Source organism: Halictus rubicundus, chromosome 14 (genome assembly GCF_050948215.1).
Source record: "Halictus rubicundus isolate RS-2024b chromosome 14, iyHalRubi1_principal, whole genome shotgun sequence".
Lineage (NCBI taxonomy): Eukaryota > Metazoa > Arthropoda > Insecta > Hymenoptera > Halictidae > Halictus > Halictus rubicundus.
The window spans coordinates 2,356,883-2,383,746 of NC_135162.1; the positions used below are offsets into that span (position 1 = coordinate 2,356,883).

The 26,864-nt window shown below is 55.3% G+C and overlaps 3 pseudogenes; all 3 read right to left on the reverse strand.

Moving 5' to 3' along the window:
- Positions 1-7,538: 7,538 nt before the first annotated feature.
- Positions 7,539-7,717, reverse strand: LOC143361171 (U2 spliceosomal RNA; annotated as a pseudogene).
- Positions 7,718-16,359: 8,642 nt separating this feature from the next.
- On the reverse strand, positions 16,360-16,537 carry LOC143361158 (U2 spliceosomal RNA; annotated as a pseudogene).
- An 8,749-nt stretch (positions 16,538-25,286) lies between these two features.
- LOC143361161 (U2 spliceosomal RNA) lies at positions 25,287-25,465 on the reverse strand (annotated as a pseudogene).
- Between the last annotated feature and the right edge of the window lie 1,399 nt (positions 25,466-26,864).

The following is a 26,864-nucleotide window of genomic DNA, read 5'->3' on the forward strand; positions in this document are numbered from 1 at the left end:
CTCTCCCTAGCGGCTTCGAGGGCTTCGATGCCGTTCTCGAAGGCCACGGTCACGTCGACGATCACGACGCTTTTCGAAGGCTCGTGCCTGACAACAATGTCAGGGCGCAGAGCCTCCAACTCGCCGGTGAGACCCTCGACCCTTTTGTTCACCCTTAATGTCCCTGGCAGTCGGCAGGCTCGAGATATTCTCGAGACGATGGCGTCGTGGCGCAGTTGCCAGGCGGCCGAGTGAGGCCGGCAGTGACAGATCACATGGGGTAGGGTCTCCAGGGCCTCCCCGCATCGCCGGCAACGCTTATCACCCTCGCCCCACCGCCTTGCCCCATTAAGCGGCAAGACGTTGAGGCGAGCTCGGTGGATAAAGCGCCAATCAGCGAAGCGGGTGAAACTGCCGCCGCGGAGAAAGTGATTTGATACACTATCCCGCGACGACACCCCGAAGACCTTCCCCTGATCGGGCTTTTTGCCCAGGCGATCGGCATAAAACTCTGTCACTGCCGCTCTCAAACGATGCAACACCTGGTCCCGTACCTTCGGTGTTACAACCACCGTGCGCCCGCGTGAGCCCCGGAGTCTAAGACCCAATTCGCGCCGGGCAGCGCACCACTCCCAACGCAATTGGAGCATTTCTCCCGATCGCCGTGCCGCGTTTCGTGCTCTCGACCACAGAGTCGAGAAGTCCCCTCCGTCCCTGGCGAATTCCCCCTCCAGCGAGCCAGAGAGGTACGTCGCCAGGTCCTGATCGGTGGGTGACCTACCGATCTTCCTGGCTACCGCCTCACCCAGAGATTCTCTGGCCAGCCCACTGATCATCGGATCAGGCGCCGTCAGTAGACGGAACGCGTGTCCAATGACCAGAGCGTCGGCCAGGTCCGCAAGCGGAAGCAGTCCACACCCCCCCTTTTTAGGAGGGAGGTAGACTACCTCCGCGCTGGCTCTCTGAGGGAGGTTGAGCCAAGACTTGGCAAGCTTGCGAACAAGCTTGTCCACTTCTTTAAGGGGAGCCTTCTCTACATGGGCTCCCCGTAGCATAAAGTCGAGGCGGGGCAATATAAAGGAACTCACCGCCTCACACTTTTGCCACGGGGCGAGGAGAGAGCGATCCACGGCCCGGAGATCCCGGACAAGCTCCTCGATCGTCGCGAGCTGGGTCTGCCTGACCTGAAATCCTGTGGGGACTCCAAGGTGCTCGTATGGCGCACCTGCTGCCAGGGCTTTAACCCCTTGACCCTGCAAGCTGAAGCAAGTAGGGAGTACCCGGCGAGTGCCTCTGCTGTCCTGATGCAGTGTTGCACACTTCGCCGGGTTGAACCGAAGTCCAACCCCATTTGCCGCAGCTTCCACTGTTCGTAACAGTGTTTCCATTCCCTCCGGAGAATCGGCAGTCAACGCCAGATCGTCGGCGTAGGCCAAAACCGAGTATCGTTGGCCGTGCAGCGTGTAACCCGCCGAGGTCGCGGTTACCGCCCTCAGGACCGGTTCCAGGGCGAGGTTAAACGCCACAGGGCTCAACGGACAGCCCTGTTTGACTCCGGAGAGAATGGGGACAGGGTCAGTGTAGCCCTGTGAGGTTCGCACCCGGGTGGTGCATCCGTCATACATCCCTTCCACAATATTGCGGAAGGGGAGGGGAACGCCGGCCTCAGCAAAGGCACGGTAGATGGTGGAATGGGGGATCGAGCCGAACGCGTTCGACAAGTCCAGCCATGCCACCACCACCTGACGCCTGCCCCTGCGAGCGTCGTTCAGGATTTCCTGCAGCGCGAAGTTGTGCTCGTAGCAACCCTCGCACGGCAGGAAACCCTTCTGCTGGGGGCTGAGCCTCCCATTATGGAGGGCCCACGACACTAGACGGTCAGCCAGCACCGCCGCGAAGAGTTTGGGGGTGGTGTCGGACATGGCAAGTGGTCGCCAGTTCGACAGGTCCCCCCGATCGCCCTTTTTGTGAATTAACACGGTGTTGGAGACCTTCCAGGAAGAAGGGACCGACTCCAACCTGCGGCAAAGGTTGAAGAAGGCAGTCAAGACGACGCAGCTCGGATCAGCCTTCCGAAGGTCACGGTAAGTCAGACCGTCGGGTCCTGGCGCGGAGTTTGACATCCGCCGGATCCGTCGGTCTACCTCACTCACTTCAAAAGGCCGGATCAAAGCCTCGCCGCTTGCTGCTGTCGGAGCCTCTGAAGGAAAGCCAAGGGGCCCAGAGGCTTGCGGCTCACTCGCAGGTGAGTACATGTCGAGGAAGTGCTGCATGACGCGCTCCCTGGCAACTTCGCATTGCTCAGGGGCGCCCATGAGCACCTCCTGGACCGCACGCCTGCGGTTCTGCCGGAACAGCCTCTGGAGACGCGTAGCCTCCTTGACTTGGTCCGTTCTCCTATCGGTCTCCAAGCCGGTACGACCGGGAGGGCGTGTCCCTGACGAGTTCGCGACACGCCCCCTCGCCCTCGCGGGGTTTGCTGGTCTTACGCCCCCGTCTCCTCCGTTCCCCGCAGGTCGGGTCCGGAATCCCTGGAAGAAGGCAGCGATTTGCGCTGCAGCTTCCTCCAGGTCTTGAGGATTGTCAGCAGCCCCCGCCAAACTGACCAGTAGCTCCCTCTCTCTCTCCAGCGCGGCTTGCTCCCTCCGTCGGGATGCGCGCTGGCGAGGATTGGGCTGGCCAGCAGGCACAGGCTGCTGCCGTCCCTGCGGTGTCTGGAGGGCCGCGGGTCCTCCAGCAACGCCCCCAGGAGCATTAGTCTGCCCCGTGGGGACCGTTATCCCCCTCGTGCTACCACCCGGGAGCGAGCTCCCAGGGTTATTGTTCCCACCCACTGAACGAAAACTCGACGCGAACCCTCCCAAACGAAAATTCATATCGCGTAATTCGCGGTGCCGGTCCATCCGCGCGGCGTTGGCAGGGGCCCGCTCAGCACTTACCCTCTGTTGGGTGTTGCGGCTACCTCCTGCCAATGGCCACCGGCGAGCGGCTCCGCCCCTTCGCGTGGTGACGGTGGTGGTGGGAGTGGCCTCCTCCAAGGCTCCGCTGACGTTGGGAGCTGGTGGGGCCGGTGGAGAGCGCTGGTCCCTCGCTGTTGGTCGCAGGGGTGCGGCCGGCGTCCTCCTGTCTCCCGCTGGTGACCTGCGGGGAGTTGTCCTCGACGGCGACGGCGTCCTCCTCTGAGACGACCTCGGCGATGACGACGGGGATGTTGGCAGCGGGGACAGGCGCCCAGATGATCGGCGCCTGCCGGCAACAACCTGCCACGGCAGTGGGGAGGGATCTTCTTCCTCCTTCCTCCCCACCTCTTCTCCCCTCTCCTCTTCGTTCCCCCGGATGGCCGGAGGGGGAGAAGGGACTGTCCTGGCGGGACCAGGCGACCCTGCCACTTCCTCGATGGGGGGGAGGGAGAGGACCGCTGGCGTGAGCCTCGTCCTCTTCTGTGCCCTCTCCACTCCCCCCGCGAGGGGCCTCGAAGTCATAATGGGCCCCCCGCTGGCAGTGGTCGTGACGGTGGTCGTGGTCAGCGTGGCCGGAGCCACGCAGGAGACCGCGCAGCAGCCCTCTGCTCCCCCCTGCTTCCCACAGATGGTCGGTGGGGGTGAGTGAGCAGGGGGGGAATCCCTCGTTGTGGTGATGAGGGATGGGCTGCTGCTCGCTACGGTCATGAACTCGGGCGGGAGTGACGAGGCCCGAGTCATCGACCGCAGCGTTCTTCTTTCTGGGCGGTCTCCTGGCGGTGTTGTCGTGACCACCGCTGCGCCCGCCGTGACGGCGGCATAAGATGGTGAGGCCGCCGTCCTAATCACCGAGGTAAACATCCGTGTGGTGGATTGGGGTTGGTTTGGGTTAGATGTCGTTGTGGGGGGGGGCGGGGGTGGGTGCCCCCCCATCTAACCCAACCGCCCTCGGTGACGTGTTAGCACCGGGTTTCGGAGCCGCCTTCCTCCTGGTGGTGGTGAGGGTCATCGTCCGCTTCTTGATGTCCCCGAGCTCTATCGGCACGCTGGCTCCCCTCCTGCTCCTTGTAATCGGCCCCCTCGGGCTGGTAGGGGGGGACCTCGTCTTAGGGGAGACCGTCGACCCCCTCGTCCTTCTTGCTATGCCACCACTGGTATTAGTGGTGGTCTTATCAGGGGTCGACTTGCGTGCCGATGAGCCCGGGCTGGATCGTTGGGCGGCTCCGGGCCCGGTCGTGGTGCGCTTGGCGGGCGCATTCCTGGTCCCTGGTGGTGTCGGTGCCAGGGCAGCCTCGTTGCTTCGCCGCGACAGGCTGCTCCTTGTTGTTGTTGTTGTTGCTGCTGCTGGTGGGGGCGTGGGCGTCTTCTTCGTGGCGGTCCCGGCTGCTGCTACCCCTGCCTGGGTCCTCCTCGACGCTCCAGGTGGTGGTGGCGTCTGGGATTTCCTCCCGGACGTTGCTGCTGCTGCTGCAGGGGTGGTCTTCGCCCTGGAGGCGGCCAGAAGGGGCGGCGGCGTCAGTGACTTCCGAAGGGGAGCCACTAGTGCCGCCGCAACCTTCGGCCTGGCCCCCAGGGACGCCGATGGTGGTGGTGTCGTGGTTGATGGCCTAGGGGTGGGTAGTGGGACCGCCACGATCGTCCTCGTCCTCGCTGCCAGCGTTGTCCTTGTTGATGTCCCCGCTGTCGTCCCCGTCGCAGTTGCAGACGTGCCAAAGGGCAGTCTGCTCCGCGATGTCGACGTGCGGTTCATCGCCGTTGTCGTCGCTGTCGTTGTAGTGACCACGCTGGTGGTCTGCGTGGTCGCGGGGCCCGATGATGGTGGTACTGCCCCGCCGGAGGTGTTGGTTCGTTGGGCCGTCGCCGCCTGCCGCTGGCCACATGCTGTCGTCGTCGTCGCAGTCGTTGTCGTCGTTGCTGTGGCCGTTGTCGTAGTGACGACCCCTCCAGCTCCCGCCGCAGCGGAAAACCTTAAAATTGACTCGAGCCTCCCTCGGCCCGAGGAATTAGTGCCAGTCACCGAGGAGGAGGACCGGGCACCGGTAGTCCGGTTGCTGGCAGAACCGGTAGTTGTTCTGCCGGTCCCACTCCGACCTGGCCCACCCGTGCTCGCGTGTGCGGCGGCGTGGTGAGTCTTTACTGCCTTTAGGGCATATCTGCCCGTGCCAGGCTCACCACACTCGCCGCACCGGTGGACAATAGTGTGTCCGGGGTGGTACTTTTTGGCATGCTTTGCCAGGTCGGAGTGGGACTTATACGCCCCACCGAGCTTCATGCCCGGCTTGCCGTAGCATTCCGGGCATCGGAATTCCTCCGGGAAGGGGAAGTCAATATATATTGTAATGGGGCTGCTTGCTTGCCCTGCCATTTTTGAATCGACCTGTACGGGGTTGACTACGAGCGGTAAAAGATAAATAGATAAATTATTAAGTTGATGAGGCGCAGATTACAATAAAATAAAACAATTGGTGTAAGTAAATAAATAAATAAATAAATAAATAAGTAAATAAATAGATAGGTATATCTGTCAGTCACTGGGTAAATGCGTGTATGAATAAATAAATAAATAAATAAATAAAACCAGGTTAAAATCACTTAGTCTTAATCACAAGTGTCAAAATATAGTAAATAAAATCAACGAAGTGACTAGATCTGTCTAAATAAATAAATAAATAAACAGAATTAGTCGTCGTCGATGTATCACAGTAGGTGTGTATGTAAATAGATAAAATGTGATTAAGTAGTGATGTTAGTAACGTAAAATAGTGTGAGGTAATATAAAGCAGAGTAAAATGTAATAAAATAGAATAAAATAGACAGAGCAGATGAGACGCAGTATTTAACGGTGTCGAAATTGGCATAGACAGTTGACTAGATGATCAGAATTTAATCAGAGAAGAATAGAGCTGAGAGAGACTAGAATAAAAATAGAAAAATAGGAGTAAGACTAGACATAAAATAAAAAATAAAATGTAACAATAAGCGTATGTGTAGATATCACAGTAATAGGTTTAAAATGGTATAGTATATCACAGAGTAAAAAGAGTAAAAGTAACAAGATAAAAAATAAGCTATGACTAGAATTAAGGTGAAGTAAAATAGAATACAGTAAAATAAAATAAAAATGAGAATAAAATAGAATAAAATAAGTTAGTGTAAAATAGGATAAAATACGTGTAAAAGTTGAATATGTCGGTTTTAAAATTAAATTAGGTATGTAAGCAGGCACTGTGATATACAGTACGGTGATTAAAATGCAGTTAAAACGAGTGAATAGAGTAAAATGTGTAGATAAATGTCTAAATAAATAAATAATTAAAATTAGTCAACTAAATATACCAATTAAGATATAATAGAGCAAGTGGCCGAAACGGGAAAGAGAAAAATTAAAGAGATAGACCGAGAGAAGTATGAAACGGGTAAAGATAGAAAGAGAGCGGATGACAGATGGAGGTTAGAAAGGGAGAGAAGATAACAGCGATAGTAGGACTCTACCTTGGACAGAGTAGAGCCTGTCCAAGGGGGACACCTAGCGGGCGGTCGAGAAACTCTTTCGAGCTTCTCGTGCAAGGACCCACCGCTAGAGGGCTGCACCGATACTTGGCGGTACTCAGAAAATTTCCTTAGCACGGGGCTAAGGAATATCTGAGGCCTACACGGATCGGTGACTGATAGGAAATCAGAGCCGAATTAATTTAATCGAACGAGTCCGATTAAACAATTCGGCTGGTCTTGGCTCAGGAACAATATTCCTGGCTTATTCCGAAACGGAGTACAATTTCGACGAAGTAGGAAACGCTCCGACGTGCCGATATTCAACGAGATGTTAAATATTAGTTTATTAAACTGTCGGCACAGGCTTGCGCCCCAATTTCGCAATAAATAAAATCTGTTAACTCGGGAACCGTATTAAACAACCAGCGAGCTGATTGTTTAAACAGCCGTCGAGTTAATTGATTAATTTAATTGCGAAATTCGTCGAATCGTTTCCACCTGTCACTTATGCAATCCGGATCGAAATTTCCAGAAATTTCGTTCCGAGCGACCGGGAAGGAGCCGTTAATTGTTTGTGTTTCGCTCTGATCGACGGTTAGCACAGGTGCCAATCGTCGGCAGAACAAAGACACACAACAACGAACGGAAAGGGGAGGTCAACGGGGTTTACCGTGTATTTGAAAACGGGCACTTGGACAAGAGAGTCCAAATGACACCGTTACAAGTACACGGGGGAATAGACAGAAATTACAGAGATAGAGAGAGAGGGTTTCGACCACTTACCCCGCTCGGGTTCCCCGCACAGGTGTCGTAATTCCCGGAGGTCTGGCTTCGGTGGAGGCGCTTGGTCTTCGGTGGTCCTCCTCGTCGGCGGCTGGTCGCGCCCCGATCGCTCCTCGGCTCTGGTAATCCTTTTATATGCAAGTGCACTTAGCACTTTTCACTGCCGATCACTCTCGCGTATTAGGGAAGTCGCGGCAACCCGTTCAAGACTTCGCGCGAAACGAAAAATTTTCTAGGTTTTTGCTGTTTCGGGGAGTCGAGAATATCTCCTCGATTCCGGAAGTTGACGGGCTGTGAAAAGCAGATAATTGTGCTTTTTAAAAGGCTAATTGGGCCAATCCACACGGCACTGCAATGCGTGGCCGACCCGTGACCGAGGGGGAGCAAGCCCCGACCGCTCCGTCAACTTCCAAAAATCGAGTTAATATTCTGACTCCCCGATGGGGAGTGTATCAGATATTAAGCTGATAAGAACAGATAAAGGCGTTTATTCTCCAGGCAATTGTCCCCTGGGTTACATAGGCACCCGGGGGCAGGTACAATGTACTCGCCTTTTGGCGAGGGCTAGATCGCGGGTGCTCATTGGGCACCGCGTTGCAAATAAAATTAAAATTGAGGGTTTGGTGGTGGGGTGTGCGGTGTGGGGGCGTCGGGCCCCCTGCGCGGCTAATATATGAATAAATACAATAAATAAGCACATCACACGCACACACATACACACACACGTCGTAATACAATATAATAAAATCGTTCCGGTCCCATAAAGGGACCTGGTCGGATAACTTAAAATTAAAATTAAAATTGTCAGCATTATAGTGGCCCGCTGCATGCCAGGAAAATTAAAATACTTATAGATTAGGGAAGGTGACTAGATGGTTTAAAAGGAAAAATAAACAGAACTAAGATGTATAAAAAAGAAGACAGAACAGGAGAAGAAACAATAGACTAGATGGAATAACTTAAAAGAGAATGACTAGAAAGTAATGTACATAAAAAAATAAAATAGAAGATAGCATAGAGGCGAGCAGCGGGCCACCTGCCCTCGCTAAATGTACGTATAAATATAAATAAATACAAAGATGTAAAAGAAAAACAAATAGAAGTAAAAATGTCGCTATATTAAAACAAAAACTAATGGGCACGGTGCCTCGCGTGGCACCGCAGTCCCATTATGTGTCATACACAGGGCCGGGGTGGCCCTGAGTCATTATTCGGGGCCTCATGCCCATCCTGAGCCTCATCGCGGCTGCTTCTCCGGGGCGCGACTTCCCCATTGGCCGAAGGAGGCTGATCATAAGGAGGGGCCACTGTCACCTCTGGTGGGGGTAGGGGCGGTGCCGCGGTGGGGACACCGGAGGGAGGAGCCGCGTACTGGCGGACCCCCGACACGTGCTCTACGTAGATGTCCCGACCCCAGCGAATGGTCTCAGACACAATGAGACGGCGCATCAGACTCGCGTACTTCTTGCTCACACGCAGGAGCCTGAGCACCGCCTCATTGGCCTGATCCCAAGAGCCGAGAGCCCCAACAACGATCGCGTCGGTCACGACTCGGTAGCCCCGTCCTTCGAGAACGGCGCCGATAGGGAGGTATTTCGCCCTCTTCCTCTCCCTAGCGGCTTCGAAGGCTTCGATGCCGTTCTCGAAGGCCACGGTTACGTCGACGATCACGACGCTTTTTGAAGGCTCGTGCCTGACAACAATGTCAGGGCGCAGAGCCTCCAACTCGCCGGTGAGACCCTCGACCCTTTTATTTACCCTTAACGTCCCCGGCAGTCGGCAGGCTCGAGATACTCTCGAGACGATGGCATCGTGGCGCAGTTGCCAGGCGGCCGAGTGAGGCCGGCAGTGACAGATCACATGGGGTAGGGTCTCCAGGGCCTCCCCGCATCGCCGGCAACGCTTATCACCCTCGCCCCACCGCCTTGCCCCATTAAGAGGCAAGACGTTGAGGCGAGCTCGGTGGATAAAGCGCCAATCAGCGAAGCGGGTGAAACTGCCGCCGCGGAGAAAGTGATTTGATGCGCTATCCCGCGACGACACCCCGAAGACCTTCCCCTGATCGGGCTTTTTGCCCAGGCGATCGGCATAAAACTCTGTCACTGCCGCTCTCAAACGATGCAACACCTGATCCCGTACCTTCGGTGTTACAACCACCGTGCGCCCGCGTGAGCCCCGGAGTCTAAGACCCAATTCGCGCCGGGCAGCGCACCACTCCCAACGCAATTGGAGCATTTCTCCCGATCGCCGTGCCGCGTTTCGTGCTCTCGACCACAGAGTCGAGAAGTCCCCTCCGTCCCTGGCGAATTCCCCCTCCAGCGAGCCAGAGAGGTACGTCGCCAGGTCCTGATCGGTGGGTGACCTACCGATCTTCCTGGCTACCGCCTCACCCAGAGATTCTCTGGCCAGCCCACTGATCATCGGATCAGGCGCCGTCAGTAGACGGAACGCGTGTCCAATGACCAGAGCGTCGGCCAGGTCCGCAAGCGGAAGCAGTCCACACCCCCCCTTTTTAGGAGGGAGGTAGACTACCTCCGCGCTGGCTCTCTGAGGGAGGTTGAGCCAGGATTTCGCAAGCTTGCGAACAAGCTTGTCGACTTCCTTGAGGGGACCTTTCTCCACATGGGCTCCCCGTAGCATGAAGTCGAGGCGGGGCAATATAAATGATCTCACCGCCTCACACTTTTGCCACGGGGCGAGGAGAGAGCGATCCACGGCCCGGAGATCCCGGACAAGCTCCTCGATCGTCGCGAGCGGGGTCTGCCTGACCTGAAATCCTGTGGGGACTCCAAGGTGCTCATATGGCGCACCTGCTGCCAGGGCTTTAACCCCTTGACCCTGCAAGCTGAAGCAAGTAGGGTGTACCCGGCGAGTGCCTCTGCTGTCCTGATGCAGTGTTGCACACTTCGCCGGGTTGAACCGAAGTCCAACCCCATTTGCCGCAGCTTCCACTGTTCGTAACAGTGTTTCCATTCCCTCCGGAGAATCGGCAGTCAACGCCAGATCGTCGGCGTAGGCCAAAACCGAGTATCGTTGGCCGTGTAGCGTGTAACCCGCCGAGGTCGCGGTTACCGCCCTCAGGACCGGTTCCAGGGCGAGGTTAAACGCCACAGGGCTCAACGGACAGCCCTGCTTGACTCCGGAGAGAACGGGGACAGGGTCAGTGTAGCCCTGTGAGGTTCGCACCCGGGTGGTGCATCCGTCATACATCCCTTCCACAATATTGCGGAAGGGGAGGGGAACGCCGGCCTCAGCAAAGGCACGGTAGATGGTGGAATGGGGGATCGAGCCGAACGCGTTCGACAAGTCCAGCCATGCCACCACCACCTGACGCCTGCCCCTGCGAGCGTCGTTCAGGATTTCCTGCAGCGTGAAGTTGTGCTCGTAGCAACCCTCACACGGCAGGAAACCCTTCTGCTGGGGGCTGAGTCTCCCATTATGGAGGGCCCACGACACTAGACGGTCAGCCAGCACCGCCGCGAAGAGTTTGGGGGTGGTGTCGGACATGGCAAGTGGTCGCCAGTTCGACAGGTCCCCCCGATCGCCCTTTTTGTGAATTAACACGGTGTTGGAGACCTTCCAGGAAGAAGGGACCGACTCCAACCTGCGGCAAAGGTTGAAGAAGGCAGTCAAGACGACGCAGCTCGGATCAGCCTTCCGAAGGTCACGGTAAGTCAGACCGTCGGGTCCTGGCGCGGAGTTTGACATCCGCCGGATCCGTCGGTCTACCTCACTCACTTCAAAAGGCCGGATCAAAGCCTCGCCGCTTGCTGCTGTCGGAGCCTCTGAAGGAAAGCCAAGGGGCCCAGAGGCTTGCGGCTCACTCGCAGGTGAGTACATGTCGAGGAAGTGCTGCATGACGCGGTCCCTGGCAACTTCACATTGCTCAGGGGCGCCCATGAGCACCTCCTGGACCGCACGCCTGCGGTTCTGCCGGAACAACCTCTGGAGACGCGTAGCCTCCTTGACTTGGTCCGTTCTCCTGTCGGTCTCCAAGCCGGTACGACCGGGAGGGCGTGTCCCTGACGAGTTCGCGACACGCCCCCTCGTCCTCGCGGGGTCTGCTGGTCTTACGCCCCCGTCTCCTCCGTTCCCCGCAGGTCGGGTCCGGAATCCCTGGAAGAAGGCAGCGATTTGCGCTGCAGCTTCCTCCAGGTCTTGAGGATTGTCAGCAGCCCCGGCCAAACTGACCAGTAGCTCCCTCTCTCTCTCCAGCGCGGCTTGCTCCCTCCGTCGGGATGCGCGCTGGCGAGGATTGGGCTGGCCAGCAGGCACAGGCTGCTGCCGTCCCTGCGGTGTCTGGAGGGCCGCGGGTCCTCCAGCAACGCCCCCAGGAGCATTAGTCTGCCCCGTGGGGACCGTTATCCCCCTCGTGCTACCACCCGGGAGCGAGCTCCCAGGGTTATTGTTCCCACCCACACTACGGAAACGCGACGCGTACCCTCCCAGACGGACATTAATATCGCGAACTTCGCGGTGCCGGTCCATCATCGCGGCGTTGGCAGGGGCCCGCTCAGTACTTACCCTCTGCTGGGTGATGCGGCTACCTCCTGCCAATGGCCACCGACGAGCGGCTCCGCCCCTTCGCGTGGTGACGGTGGTGGTGGGAGTGGCCCCCTCCAAGGCTCCGCTGACGTTGGGAGCTGGTGGGGCCGGTGGAGAACGCTGGTCCCTCGCTGTTGGTCGCAGGGGTGCGGCCGGCGTCCTCCTGTCCCCCGCTGGTGAGCTGCGGGGTGTTGTCGTTCTCGGCGACGACGGCGTCGTCCTCCTGGACGGCTCCGGCGACGACGACGGGGATGGCGACAGCGGGGACAGGCGCCCAGATGATCGGCGCCTGTGGGGAACAACCTGCCACGGCAGTGGGGAGGGATCTTCTTCCTCCTTCCTCCCCACCTCTTCTCCCCTCTCCTCTTCGTTCCCCCGGATGGCCGGAGGGGGAGAAGGAGCTGTCCTGGCGGGACCAGGTGACCCTGCCACTTCCTCGATGGGGGGGGAGGGAGAGGACTGCCGGCATAAGCCTCGTCCTCTTCTGTATCCTCTCCACTCCCCCCGCGAGGGGCCTCGATGTCATGATGGGCCCCCCGCTGGCAGTGGTCGTGACGGTGGTCGTGGTCAGCGTGGCCGGAGCCACGCAGGAGACCGCGCAGCAGCCCTCTGCTCCCCCCTGCTTCCCACAGATGGTCGGTGGGGGTGAGTGAGCAGGGGGGGAGTCCCTCGTTGTGGTGATGAGGGATGGGCTGCTGCTCGCTACGGTCATGAACTCGGGCGGGAGTGACGAGGCCCGAGTCATCGACCGCAGCGTTCTTCCTTCTGGGCGGTCTCCTGGTGGTGTTGTCGTGACCACCGCTGCGCCCGCCGTGACGGCGGCGTATGATGGTGATGCCGCCGTCCTGATCACCGAGGTAAATACTCGTGGTGGTGATTGGGGTTGGTTTGGGTTAGATGTTGTTTGGGGGGCGGGGGCGGGGGCGGGTGCCCCCCCATCTAACCCAGACGACCTCGGTGATCTGCTCACGCCAGGCTTTGGAGCCGCCTTCCTCTTGATGGCGTTGAGGGCTGCAGTCCGCATCCTGATGTCTCCGAGCTCGATCGGCACGCTGGCTCCCCTCCTGTTTCTCGCCGCGCTCCTCGTGACCGGTCCCCTTGGGCTGGTGGGCGGGGACCTGGTCTTGGGGGAGACAGTCGACCCCCTCGTCCTCCTTGCCACGCCACCAGTAGTGTTGGTGGCGTGCTTATCGGGGGTCGACTTGCGTGCCGATGAGCCCGCGCTGGATCGTTGGGCGGCTCCGGGCCCGGTCGTGGTGCGCTTGGCGGGCGCATTCCTGGTCCCTGGTGGTGTCGGTGCCAGGGCAGCCTCGTTGCTTCGCCGCGACAGGCTGCTCCTTGTTGCTGTTGTTGTTGCTGCTGCTGGTGGGGGCGTGGGCGTCTTCTTCGTGGCGGTCCCGGCTGCTGCTACCCCTGCCTGGGTCGTCCTCGACGCTCCAGGTGGTGGTGGCGTCTGGGATTTCCTCCCGGACGTTGCTGCTGCTGCTGCAGGGGTGGTCTTCGCCCTGGAGGCGGCCAGAAGGGGCGGCGGCGTCAGTGACTTCCGAAGGGGAGCCACTAGTGCCGCCGCAACCTTCGGCCTGCCCCCCAGGGACGCCGATGGTGGTGGTGGCGTGATGGATGGCCTGGGGGTAGGTCGTGGGACCGCCACGATCGTCCTCGTCCTCGCTGCCAGCGTTGTCCTTGTTGATGTCCCCGCTGTCGTCCCCGTCGCAGCTGCAGACGTGCCGAAGGGCAGTTTGCGCTGCAGCGTAGACGTGCGGGTCATCGCCGAAGCCGTCGTCGTTGTGGTGGTGACCACGCTGGTGGTCGGCGTGGTCGCGGGGCCCGATGATGGTGGTACTGCCCCGCCGGAGGTGTTGGTTCGTTGGGCCGTCGCCGCCTGCCGCTGGCCACATGCTGTCGTCGTCGTCGCAGTCGTTGTCGTCGTTGCTGTGGCCGTTGTCGTAGTGACGACCCCTCCAGCTCCCGCCGCAGCGGGAAACCTTAAAGTTGACTCGGGCCTCCCTCGGCCCGAGGAATTAGTGCCAGTCGCAGAGGAGGAGGACCGGGCACCGGTTGTCCGGATGTTAGTAGAACCGTTGTTCGTTCTACTGGTCCCACTCCGACCTGGCCCACCCGTGCTCGCGTGTGCGGCGGCGTGGTGAGTCTTTACTGCCTTTAGGGCATATCTGCCCGTGCCAGGCTCACCACACTCGCCGCACCGGTGGACAATAGTGTGTCCGGGGTGGTATTTTTTTGGCATGCTTTGCCAGGTCGGAGTGGGACTTATACGCCCCACCGAGCTTCATGCCCGGCTTGCCGTAGCATTCCGGGCATCGGAATTCCTCCGGGAACGGAAAATCTATATATATTGTGACGGGGCTACTAGTTTGCCCTGCCATTTTTGGGACGACCTGTACAGGGGTTGACTACAAGCGGAAAGTAGAGAGTGGAAAAATAAGAAAAAAGTATGTAAAAGAAGATATATTATGCAGTATTTCGAGCAGATGTTTTAGTACCAGGTGAACTTATTAAAATTATTAGAATTACAAATAGAATATAATAGAATAGAATGTGTGTGTACAGTAGGTACAGTATATAATCAGTAGATAAATAGATAAATAAATAAATAAGTAAGACCCAGGTACGTGTGTTAAGTTAGTAAAAGCTCTGTCACGTGTAGGTTAATGTAAAAATAGATAGGTAAAATAGAGTAAAATCAGAGCAGAGTGGCGTTGAGTAAATAAAATGTAAAATGTAGAACTCAAATATGTATAGAATCACTAAAATCAATATATAAAGTTGACTAGATTGGTAGAATTAGTTAAAAAAAAAAATAAAATGTGGTAATAATGATAGTAATTGTCGAAATTAGCAGAGTAAAAGGATAAAAAAGAGTGAAGGAAATCACAGCGGTATAACTGTAAGGTAGGTAAAATAAAAATTAAATAAATAAATAAGTAAATAAGTAAAAAAATAAATAAGTAAATAGATAAAAGATAGGTTAAAAATAAATGTTGTATATCACAGGATAAAGATATAGTAATATAGGAACGAATTGTGACTAGAGTACGGTGTAGTAAGTTGGAGTGAGATAAAATAGAGTAAAATATAATGTACAGATCAGGTAAGTCAATTAGTGTTAAAATGAGTAAATAGCTAAAAAGAGTGATATGTAGCATTGTGTAAAATTATAATAAGACTAAGTCAGGTAAGTATAATAGGTACAGTAGGATATAGATAAAACTCAACGAATCAATAAATAAGTAAGTAGGTAGATGGGAGAAAAGTAGGTAAAATCAGTAAAATAGAGTAAATAGGTAAATAAATAAAATATAATAAGATCAGTCAACTAAATATACTAATTGGAATAAGGCAAAGTAAGTGGCCGAAACGGGAAAGAGAAAAATTAAAGAGATAGACCGAGAGAAGTATGAAACGGGTAAAGATAGAAAGAGAGAGGATGACAGATGGAGGTTAGAAAGGGAGAGAAGATAAAGCGATAGTAGGACTCTACCTTGGACAGAGTAGAGCCTGTCCAAGGGGGACACCTAGCGGGCGGTCGAGAAACTCTTTCGAGTTTCTCGTGCAAGGACCCACCGCTAGAGGGCTGCACCGATACTTGGCGGTACTCAGAAAATTTCCTTAGCACGGGGCCAAGGAATATCTGAGGCCTACACGGATCGGTGACTGATAGGAAATCAGAGCCGAATTAATTTAATCGAACGAGTCCGATTAAACAATTCGGCTGGTCTAGGCTCAGGAACAATATTCCTGGCTTATTCCGAAACGGAGTACAAATTTCGACGAAGTAAGAAACGCTCCGACGTGCCGGTATTCAACGAGATGTTAAATATTAGTTTATTAAACTGTCGGCACAGGCTTGCGCCCCAATTTCGCAATAAATAAAATCTGTTAACTCGGGAACCGTATTAAACAACCAGCGAGCTGATTGTTTAAACAGCCGTCGAGTTAATTGATTAATTTAATTGCGAAATTTGTCGAATCGTTTCCACCTGTCACTTATGCAATCCGGATCGAAATTTCCAGAAATTTCGTTCCGAGCGACCGGGAAGGAACCGTTAATTGTTTGCGCTTCGCTCTGATCGACGGTTAGCACAGGTGCCAATCGTCGGCAGAACAAAGACACACAACAACGAACGGAAAGGGGAGGTCAACGGGGTTTACCGTGTATTTGAAAACGGGCGCTTGGACAAGAGAGTCCAAATGACACCGTTACAAGTACACGGGGGAATAGACAGAAATTACAGAGATAGAGAGAGAGGGTTTCGACCACTTACCCCGCTCGGGTTCCCCGCACAGGTGTCGTAATTCCCGGAGGTCCGGCTTCGGTGGAGGCGCTTGATCGTCGGTGGTCCTCCTCGTCGGCGGCTGGTCGCGCCCCGATCGCTCCTCGGCTCTGGAGTAATCCTTTTCACTTAGTGCACTTAGCACTCCACTTGTTAAACTCGGCGTTTTGGGGTCGCGGTACCCGCCGAACTTCGCGCGAAACGAAAAAATTTCAAAATTTTTATAAGTTTCGGGGAGTCGAGAATATCTCCTCGATTCCTGGAAGTTGACGGGCTGTGGAAAAAGCAAGATATTATGCTTTTAATAAGCTAATTGGGCCAATCCACACGGCACTGCAATGCGTGGCCGACCCGTGACCGAGGGGGAGCAAGCCCCGACCGCTCCGTCAAATTCCAAAAATCGAGTTAATATTCTGACTCCCCGATGGGGAGTGTATCAGATATTAAGCTGATAAGAACAGATAAAAGGCACTTTATTCAAGCAATTGTTCCCCGGGTTACATAGGTACCCGGGGGCAGTATAACATACTCGCCTTTTGGCGAGGGCTTATATGGGGGTGCCCTTTTAGGCGCCCCGCTACAAAATACAATTAATTATTTGGTGGTGGGGTGTGCGGCGCGGGGGCATCGGGTCCCCTGCGTGGCTAATGTTTTTATTTTTTATAATAAATAAAATGAATAAGTCGCAGACGCACACACACACAGACACACACACGTCAATAAATAAATAAAATCATTCCGGTCCCATAGTGGGACCTGGTCGGATAGCTTAAAAAAGAATAAAGTTAAAATTTAAAATTATTAAAATTATCAACATTGTAATGGCCCGCTGCACGCTAGGAAGATTAAGATATTTATGTACTAAGGGAGATGACTAGATGATTAAACACAAAATAAACGAAACTAAAAATATAAAAAGAGGAAAGAACAGGAGAAAAAACAATAAAATAGATAAAATAACTTAAAAGAGAATGACTAGAAAGTAATATAAATAAGAAAATAAAGAGAAGATAGAATAGTGACGTGCGGCGAGCCATTTGCCCTCGCTAAAATGTATATAGATATATAAAGATATAAGTGTCTAGGTGTAAAAATAGAAATATAATACATATCATATAAAATATAATAAAATAAAATAATAAAAACTAGTGGGCGCGGCACCTCGCATGGCGCCGCTGCCGCACTACACGTCATATACAGGGCCAGAGGGGCCCTGAGTCAATGTTTGGGCCTCGTGCCCGTCGTGAGCCTCATCGTGGCTGTTTGTTCGGGGCGCGACTTCCTCGCTGGCCGAGGGGGATACATCAGGGAGAGGAGGGGCCACTGTCACCTCTGGTGGGGGTAGGGGCCGTGCTGCGGTGGGGACACCGGAGGGAGGAGCCGCGTACTGGCGGACCCCCGACACGTGCTCTACGTAGATGTCCCGACCCCAGCGAATGGTCTCAGACACAATGAGACGGCGCATCAGACTCGCGTACTTCTTGCTCACACGCAGGAGCCTGAGCACCGCCTCATTGGCCTGATCCCAAGAGCCGAGAGCCCCAACAACGATCGCGTCGGTCACGACTCGGTAGCCCTGTCCTTCGAGAACGGCGCCGATAGGGAGGTATTTCGCCCTCTTCCTCTCCCTAGCGGCTTCGAAGGCTTCGATGCCGTTCTCGAAGGCCACGGTTACGTCGACGATCACGACGCTTTTTGAAGGCTCGTGCCTGACAACAATGTCAGGGCGCAGAGCCTCCAACTCGCCGGTGAGACCCTCGACCCTTTTATTAACCCTTAATGTCCCCGGCAGTCGGCAGGCTCGAGATATTCTCGAGACGATGGCATCGTGGCGCAGTTGCCAGGCGGCCGAGTGAGGCCGGCAGTGACAGATTACATGGGGTAGGGTCTCCAGGGCCTCCCCGCATCGCCGGCAACGCTTATCACCCTCGCCCCACCGCCTTGCCCCATTAAGAGGCAAGACGTTGAGGCGAGCTCGGTGGATGAAGCGCCAATCAGCGAAGCGGGTGAAACTGCCGCCGCGGAGAAAGTGATTTGATACACTATCCCGCGACGACACCCCGAAGACCTTCCCCTGATCGGGCTTTTTGCCCAGGCGATCGGCATAGAACTCTGTCACTGCCGCTCTCAAACGATGCAACACCTGGTCCCGCACCTTCGGTGTTACAACCACCGTGCGCCCGCGTGAGCCCCGGAGTCTAAGACCCAATTCGCGCCGGGCAGCGCACCACTCCCAACGCAATTGGAGCATTTCTCCCGATCGCCGTGCCGCGTTTCGTGCTCTCGACCACAGAGTCGAGAAGTCCCCCCCGTCCCTGGCAAATTCCCCCTCCAGCGAGCCGGAGAGGTACGTTGCCAGGTCCTGATCGGTGGGTGACCTACCGATCTTCCTGGCTACCGCCTCGCTCAGAGATTCTCTGGCCAGCCCACTGATCATCGGGTCCGATGCCGTCAGTAGACGGAATGCGTGTCCGATGACCAGTGCGTCGGCCAGGTCCGCAAGCGGAAGCAGTCCACACCCCCCCCTTTTGGGAGGGAGGTAGACTATCTCCGCGCTGGCTCTCTGAGGGAGGTTGAGCCAGGATTTGGCAAGCTTGCGTACAAGCTTGTCGACTTCCTTGAGGGGGCCCTTCTCAACATGGGCTCCCCGCAGCATGAAGTCGAGGCGGGGCAATATAAACGAGCTCACCGCCTCACATTTTTGCCACGGGGCGAGGAGAGAGCGATCCACGGCCCGGAGATCCCGGACAAGCTCCTCGATCGTCGCGAGCGGGGTCTGCCTAACCTGAAATCCTGTGGGGACTCCAAGGTGCTCGTATGGCGCACCTGCTGCCAGGGCTTTAACCCCTTGACCCTGCAAGCTGAAGCAAGTAGGGAGTACCCGGCGAGTGCCTCTGCTGTCCTGGTGCAGTGTTGCACACTTCGCCGGGTTGAACCGAAGTCCAACCCCATTTGCCGCAGCTTCCACTGTTCGTAACAGTGTTTCCATTCCTTCCGGTGAATCAGCAGTTAACGCCAGGTCATCTGCGTAGGCCAGCACTGAATAACGTTGGCCGTGCAGCGTGTAGCCCGCCGAGGTCGCGGTTACCGCCCTCAGGACCGGTTCCAAGGCTAGGTTGAACGCTACAGGGCTCAACGGGCAGCCCTGCTTAACACCGGAAAGAATGGGGACAGGGTCGGTGAAGCCCTGTGAGGTTCGCACCCGGGTGGTGCATCCATCGTACATCCCTTCCACAATGTTGCGGAAGGGGAGGGGAACGCCGGCCTCAGCGAAAGCGCGGTAGATGGTGGAGTGGGGAATCGAGCCGAACGCGTTCGACAAGTCCAGCCACGCCACCACCACCTGACGCCTGCCCCTGCGAGCGTCGTTCAGGATTTCCTGCAGCGTGAAGTTATGCTCATAGCAACCCTCACACGGCAGGAAACCCTTCTGCTGGGGGCTAAGCCTCCCATTGTGGAGGGCCCACGACACTAAACGGTCGGCCAGCACCGCCGCGAAGAGTTTAGGGGTAGTGTCGGACATGGCAAGTGGTCGCCAGTTCGACAGGTCCCCCCGATCGCCCTTTTTGTGAATTAACACAGTGTTGGAGACCTTCCAGGAAGAAGGGACCGACTCCAACCTACGGCAGAGGTTGAAAAACGCAGTCAAGACGACGCAGCTCGGGTCGGCCTTCCGAAGGTCACGGTAAGTCAGACCGTCGGGTCCTGGCGCGGAGTTTGACATCCGCCGGATCCGTCGGTCTACCTCACTCACTTCAAAAGGCCGGACCAAAGCCTCGCCGCTTGCTGCTGTCGGAGCCTCTGAGGGAAAGCCAAGAGGCCCAGAGGCTTGTGGCTCACTCGCAGGTGAGTACATATCCAGGAAGTGCTGCATGACGCGGTCCCTGGCAACTTCACATTGCTCAGGGGCGCCCATGAGCACCTCCTGGACCGCACGCCTGCGGTTCTGCCGGAACAGCCTCTGGAGACGCGTAGCCTCCTTGACTTGGTCCGTTCTCCTATCGGTCTCCAAGCCGGTACGACCGGGAGGGCGTGTCCCTGACGAGTTCACGACACGCCCCCTCGTCCTCGCGGGGTTTGCTGGTCTTACGCCCCCGTCTCCTCCATTCCCCGCAGGTCGGGTCCGGAATCCCTGGAAGAAGGCAGCGATTTGCGCTGCAGCTTCCTCCAGGTCTTGAGGATTGTCAGCAGCCCCGGCCAAACTGACCAGTAGCTCCCTCTCTCTCTCCAGCGCGGCTTGCTCCCTCCGTCGGGATGCGCGCTGGCGAGGATTGGGCTGGCCAGCAGGCACAGGCTGCTGCCGTCCCTGCAGTGTCTGGAGGGCCGCGGGTCCTCCAGCGACGCCCCCAGGAGCATTTGTCTGCCCCGTGGGGACCGTCATCCCCCTCGCGCTACCACCCGGGAGCGAGCTCCCAGGGTTATTATTCCCACCCACACTACGAAAACGCGACGCGTACCCTCCCAAGCGGACATTCAAATCGCGTAATTCGCGGTGCCGGTCCATCCGCGCGGCGTTGGCAGGGGCCCGCTCAGCACTTACCCTCTCTTGGGTGTTGCGGCTACCTCCTGCCAATGGCCACCGGCGAGCGGCTCCGCCCCTTCGCGTGGTGACGGTGGTGGTGGGAGTGGCCTCCTCCGAGGCTCCGCTGGCGTTGGGAGCTGGTGGGGCCGGTGGAGAACGCTGGTCCCTCGCTGATGGTCGGAGGGGTGCGGCCGGCGTCCTCCTGTCCCCCGCTGGTGAGCTGCGGGGTGTTGTCGTCCTCGGCGACGACGGCGTCATCCTCCTGGACGACTCCGGCGACGACGACGGGGATGGCGACAGCGGGGACAGGCGTCCAGATGTTTGACGCCTGTGGGGAACAACCTGCCACGGCAGTGGGGAGGGATCTTCTTCGTCCTTCCTCCCCACCTCTTCTCCCCTCTCCTCTTCGCTCCCCCGGATGGCCGGAGGGGGAGAAGGAGCTGTCCTGGCGGGACCAGGTGACCCAGCCACTTCCTCGATGGGGGGGAGGGAGAGGACTGCCGGCGTAAGCCTCGTCCTCTTCTGTATCCTCTCCACTCCCCCCGCGAGGGGCCTCGAAGTCATGATGGGCCCCCCGCTGGCAGTGGTCGTGACGGTGGTCGTGGTCAGCGTGGCCGGAGCCACGCAGGAGACCGCGCAGCAGCCCTCCGCTCCCCCCTGCTTCCCACAGATGGTCGGTGGGGGTGAGCGGGCAGGGGGGGATCCCTCGTAGCAATGATGAGGGAAGGGCTGCTAATCGCTACGGTCATGAACTCGGGCGGGAGTGACGATGCCCGAGTCATCGACCGTAGCGTCCTCTTCTCTGGGCGGTCTCCTGGCGGTGTTGTTGTCGTGACCACCGCTGCGCCCGCCGTGACGGCGGCGTATGATGGTGATGCCGCCGTCCTGATCACCGAGGTAAATACCCGTGGTGGTGATTGGGGTTGGTTTGGGTTAGATGTTGTTTGGGGGCGGGGGCGGGGGCGGGTGCCCCCCCATCTAACCCAGACGACCTCGGTGATCTGCTCACGCCAGGCTTTGGAGCCGCCTTCCTCTTGATGGCGTTGAGGGCTGCAGTCCGCATCCTGATGTCTCCGAGCTCGATCGGCACGCTGGCTCCCCTCCTGTTTCTCGCCGCGCTCCTCGTGACCGGTCCCCTTGGGCTGGTGGGCGGGGACCTGGTCTTGGGGGAGACAGTCGACCCCCTCGTCCTCCTTGCCACGCCACCAGTAGTGTTGGTGGCGTGCTTATCGGGGGTCGACTTGCGTGCCGATGAGCCCGGGCTGGATCGTTGGGCGGCTCCGGGCCCGGTCGTGGTGCGCTTGGCGGGCGCATTCCTGGTCCCTGGTGGTGTCGGTGCCAGGGCAGCCTCGTTGCTTCGCCGCGACAGGCTGCTCCTTGTTGCTGTTGTTGTTGCTGCTGCTGGTGGGGGCGTGGGCGTCTTCTTCGTGGCGGTCCCGGCTGCTGCTACCCCTGCCTGGGTCCTCCTCGACGCTCCAGGTGGTGGTGGCGTCTGGGATTTCCTCCCGGACGTTGCTGCTGCTGCTGCAGGGGTGGTCTTCGCCCTGGAGGCGGCCAGAAGGGGCGGCGGCGTCTGTGACTTCCGAAGGGGAGCCACTAGTGCCGCCGCAACCTTCGGCCTGGCCCCCAGGGACGCCGATGGTGGTGGTGGCGTGATGGATGGCCTGGGGGTAGGTCGTGGGACCGCCACGATCGTCCTCGTCCTCGCTGCCAGCGTTGTCCTTGTTGATGTCCCCGCTGTCGTCCCCGTCGCAGCTGCAGACGTGCCGAAGGGCAGTTTGCGCTGCAACGTCAGCGTGCGGGTCGTCGCCGAAGCCGTCGTCGTCGTAGTGATGACCACACTGGTGGTCGGTGTGGTCGCGGGGCCCGATGTTGGTGGTACGGCCCCGCCGGAGGTGTTGATCTCCTGGGCCGTCGCCGCCTGCCGCTGGCCACTCGCAGTCGTCGTCGTTGCTGTCGTCGTCGTCGTTGCTGTCGTCGTCGTTGTTGTCGTCGTCGTCGTCGTTGTCGTGGCCGTCGTCGTTGTAGCGACCCCTCCAGCTCCCGCCGCAGCGGAAAACCTTAAAATTGACTCGGGCCTCCCTCGGCCCGAGGAATTAGTGCCAGTCGCAGGGGAGGAGGACCGGGCACCGGTTGTCCGGTTGCTGGCAGAACCGGTAATTGTTCTGCTGGTCCCATCCCGACCTGGCCCACCCGTACTCACGTGTGCGGCGGCGTGGTGAGTCTTTACTGCCTTTAGGGCATATCTGCCCGTGCCAGGCTCACCACACTCGCCGCACCGGTGAACGATGATGTGTCCCGGGTGGTATTTCTTGGCGTGCTTGGCCAGGTCGGAATGGGACTTATACGCCCCACCGAGCTTCATGCCCGGCTTGCCGTAGCATTCCGGGCATCGGAATTCCTCCGGGAAGGGGAAGTCAATATATATTGTAATGGGGCTGCTTGCTTGCCCTGCCATTTTTGGATCGACCTGTACGGGGTTCACTACGAGCGGTAGAAGATAAATAGATAAATTATTAAGTTGATGAGGCGCAGATTACAGTAAAATAAAACAATTGGTGTAAGTAAATAAATAAATAAATAAATAAATAAATAAATAAGTAAATAAATAGATAGGTATATCTGTCAGTCACTGGGTAAATGCGTGTATGAATAAATAAATAAATAAATAAAACCAGGTTAGAATCACTTAGTCTTAATCACGAGTGTCAAAATATAGTAAATAAAATCAACGAAGTGACTAGATCTGTCTAAATAAATAAATAAATAAACAGAATCAGTCGTCGTCGATGTATCACAGTAGGTGTGTATGTAAATAGATAAAATGTGATTAAGTAGTGATGTTAGTAACGTAAAATAGTGTGAGGTAATATAAAGCAGAGTAAAATGTAATAAAATAGAATAAAACAGACAGAGCAGATGAGACGCAGTATTTAACGGTGTCGAAATTGGCATAGACAGTTGACTAGGTGATCAGAATTTAATCAGAGAAGAATAGAGCTGAGAGAGACTAGAATAAAAATAGAAAAATAGGAATAAGACTAGACATAAAATAAAGAGTAAAATGTAACAATAAGCGTATGTATAAATATCACAGTAATAGGTTTAAAATGGTATAGTATATCACAGAGTAGAAAGAGTAAAAGTAACAAGATAAAAGATAAACTATGACTAGAATTAAGATAAAGTAAAATAGAATACAGTAAAATAAAATAAGAATGAGAATAAAATAGAGTAAAATAAGTTAGTGTAAAATGGGATAAAATACGTGTAAAAGTTGAATGTGTCGGTTTTAAAATTAAATTAGGTATGTAAAAGCAGGCACTGTGATATACAGTACGGTGATTAAAATGTAGTTAAAACGAGTGAATAGGGTAAAGTGTGTAAATAGATGTCTAAATAAATAAATAAATAATTAATAATTAAAATTAGTCAACTAAATATACCAATTAAGATATAGTAAAGCAAGTGGCCGAAACGGGAAAGAGAAAAATTAAAGAGATAGACCGAGAGAAGTATGAAACGGGTAAAGATAGAAAGAGAGCGGATGACAGATGGAGGTTAGAAAGGGAGAGAAGATAACAGCGATAGTAGGACTCTACCTTGGACAGAGTAGAGCCTGTCCAAGGGGGACACCTAGCGGGCGGTCGAGAAACTCTTTCGAGTTTCTCGTGCAAGGACCCACCGCTAGAGGGCTGCACCGATACTTGGCGGTACTCAGAAAATTTCCTTAGCACGGGGCTAAGGAATATCTGAGGCCTACACGGATCGGTGACTGATAGGAAATCGGAGCCGAATTAATTTAATCGAACGAGTCCGATTAAACAATTCGGCTGGTCTTGGCTCAGGTTCGATATTCCTGGCTTATTCCGAAACGGAGTACAACGTCGACGAAGCGAGAAACGCTCCGACGTGCCGGTATTTAACAAGAGATGTTGAATATTACTTTTAATAAACTACCGGCACAGGCTTGCGCCCCAATTTCGCAATAAATAAAATCTAGAAACTCGGGAACCGTATTAAACAACCAGCGAGCTGATTGTTTAAACAGCCGTCGAGTTAATTGATTAATTTAATTGCGAAATTTGTCGAAACGTTTCCACCTGTCACTTATGTGATCCGGATCGAAATTTCCAGAAATTTCGTTCCGAGCGACCGGGAAGGAGCCGTTAATTGTTTGTGTTTCGCTCTGATCGACGGTTAGCACAGGTGCCAATCGTCGGCAGAACAAAGACACGCAACAACGAACGGAAAGGGGAGGTCAACGGGGTTTACCGTGTATTTGAAAACGGGCACTTGGACAAAGAGAGTCCAAATGACACCGTTACAAGTACACGGGGGAATAGACAGAAATTAAAGAGATAGTGAGAGAGGGTTTCGACCACTTACCCCGCTCGGGTTCCCCGCACAGGTGTCGTAATTCCCGGAGGTCCGGCTTCGGTGGAGGCGCTTGATCGTCGGTGGTCCTCCTCGTCGGCGGCTGGTCGCGCCCCGATCGCTCCTCGGCTCTTGCTGAATAACCCTTTTAAAGGAGTGGTGCACTTGGCACTTGTTGCACACGCGCGCGATTTAGGGGAGTCGCGGCACAACCCGAAAAACTTGGCGAATCGAGAATTTTTTAAATTTTTGTTCGATTCGGGGAGTCGAGAATATTTCCTCGATTTCTGGAAGTCTGACGGGCTGTGGAATAAGCGGATATTATGCTTTTAATAAGCTAATTGGGCCAATCCACACGGCACTGCAATGCGTGGCCGACCCGTGACCGAGGGGGAGCAAGCCCCGACCGCTCCGTCAACTTCCAAAAATCGAGTTAATATTCTGACTCCCCGATGGGGAGTGTATCAGATATTAAGCTGATAAGAACAGATAAAGGCGTTTATTCTCCAAGCAATTGTCCCCTGGGTTACATAGGCACCCGGGGGCAGGTACAATGTACTCGCCTTTTGGCGAGGGCTAGATCGCGGGTGATCATTGGGCACCGCGTTGCAAATAAAATTGAGGGTTTGGTGGTGGGGTGTGCGGTGTGGGGGCGTCGGGCCCCCTGCGCGGCTAATATATGAATAAATACAATAAATAAGCACATCACACGCACACACATACACACACACGTCGTAATAAAATATAATAAAATCGTTCCGGTCCCATAAAGGGACCTGGTCGGATAACTTAAAATTAAAATTAAAATTAAAATTGTCAGCATTATAGTGGCCCGCTGCATGCCAGGAAAATTAAAATACTTATAGATTAGGGAAGGTGACTAGATGGTTTAAAAGGAAAAATAAACAGAACTAAGATGTATAAAAAAGAAGACAGAACAGGAGAAGAAACAATATACTAGATGGAATAACTTAAAAGAGAATGACTAGAAAGTAATGTACATAAAAAAATAAAATAGAAGATAGAATAGAGGCGAGCAGCGGGCCATCTGCCCTCGCTAAATGTACGTATAAATATAAATAAATATAAAGATGTAAAAAAAACAAATAGAAGTAGAAATGTCGCTATATTAAAACAAAAACAAAAACTAATGGGCACGGTGCCTCGCGTGGCACCGCAGTCCCATTATGTGTCATGCACAGGGCCGGGGTGGCCCTGAGTCATTATTTGGGCCTCATGCCCATCCTGAGCCTCATCGCGGCTGCTTCTCCGGGGCGCGACTTCCCTGCTGGCGGAGGGAGGCTGGTCGTGAGGAGGGGCCACCGTCACCTCTGGTGGGGGTCGGAGCGGTGCCGCGGTGGGGACACCGGGAGGAGGAGCCGCGTACTGGCGGACCCCCGACACATGCTCCACGTAGATGTCCCGGCCCCAGCGAATGGTCTCAGACACAATGAGACGGCGCATCAGACTCGCGTACTTCTTACTCACACGCAGGAGCCTGAGCACCGCCTCATTGGCCTGATCCCAGGAGCCGAGAGCCCCAACAACGATCGCGTCGGTCACGACTCGGTAGCCCTGTCCTTCGAGAACGGCGCCGATAGGGAGGTATTTCGCCCTCTTCCTCTCCCTAGCGGCTTCGAAAGCTTCGATGCCGTTCTCGAAGGCCACGGTCACGTCGACGATCACGACGCTTTTCGAAGGCTCGTGCCTGACAACGATGTCAGGGCGCAGAGCCTCCAACTCGCCGGTGAGACCCTCGACCCTTTTATTCACCCTTAATGTCCCCGGCAGTCGGCAGGCTCGAGATATTCTCGAGACGATGGCGTCGTGGCGCAGTTGCCAGGCGGCCGAGTGAGGCCGGCAGTGACAGATCACATGGGGTAGGGTCTCCAGGGCCTCCCCGCATCGCCGGCA